The 1019-nt window shown below is 32.7% G+C and overlaps 1 non-coding gene across 1 annotated transcript; it reads left to right on the plus strand.

Moving 5' to 3' along the window:
- Window positions 1-322: 322 nt before the first annotated feature.
- LOC119868622 lies at window positions 323-425 on the plus strand. Its single transcript, XR_005386609.1, has one exon. It is a non-coding gene; the product is annotated as a U6 spliceosomal RNA (small nuclear RNA).
- The last annotated feature ends 594 nt before the right edge of the window (window positions 426-1019 follow it).

A 1019-nucleotide genomic window follows, 5' to 3' on the forward strand; every position in this document is an offset into this window, starting at 1 on the left:
TGTTTGCAAATCGAACTCCAATAAAAAAATATACAAAAAAACACATTGGACCAGATGGACTTAGAAGATATATTCAGAACTTTCTCTCCTAAAGCAGCAAGAAAAAAAAAAATAAAGAAAGCAGCAAGAATACAAATTCTTTTCAGTTGGACATGAACATTCTCCAGATTAGATCACATATTGGGTCACAAATCAGACCTCACTAACTACTGAGGTAATATCATGCATATTTTTCTACCACAATGCTATGAAATGTAATGTCAACCACGAGAAAAAAAATGGAAAGACTACAAAAAACGGAGGTTAAAGAACATCCTGCTATGTGCTCACTTCAGCAGCACATAAACTAAAATTGGAATGAAGCAAAGAAGATTAGCATGGCACCTGCATAAGGATGGCATGCAAAGAACATCCTGCTAATAAATGAGTGGGCTAACCAGGAAATTAAAAAAAAAATACAAAAAATACATGGGGCAAAGAAAAATGTAAACACTACGGTTCAATCATTTTGGATGCAGCAAAAGTGGTCATAAGAAGGAAGCACAAAGCAAAACAGGCCTACCTCAAGAAGCAAAAAAAGTCTCAAATACACAACCTAACCTTACACCTAAAGGAGATAGAAAAGGAATAGCAAATAAAGCCTAAATCCAGCAGAAGGGAAATAATAAATATTAGAGAAAATAAATGATATAGAAACAAACAAGGAAGCAAAAACCAGTAGACGAGATCAATGAAACTAAGAGCTGGTTCTTTGAAAGAATTAACAAAATTGGCAAACCCCTAGCCAGACTTATCAAAAAGAAAAGAGAAGAATCAAAATAAATAAAATCACCAATTAAAGAGAAGAGTTAATAACCAATACTACAGGAATACAAATAATTTTAAGGGAATATTATGAAAAATTATATGCCAACAAATTGGGCAATTTGGAAGAAAAGATAAATTCCTGGAAACATATAAACTACAAAAACTGAAACAAGAAGAAATAGAAAGTTTAAACAGACCTTAGCCAGCAAAGA

The sequence above is a fragment of the Canis lupus genome, chromosome X (genome assembly GCF_011100685.1).
Source record: "Canis lupus familiaris isolate Mischka breed German Shepherd chromosome X, alternate assembly UU_Cfam_GSD_1.0, whole genome shotgun sequence".
Taxonomy (NCBI): domain Eukaryota; kingdom Metazoa; phylum Chordata; class Mammalia; order Carnivora; family Canidae; genus Canis; species Canis lupus.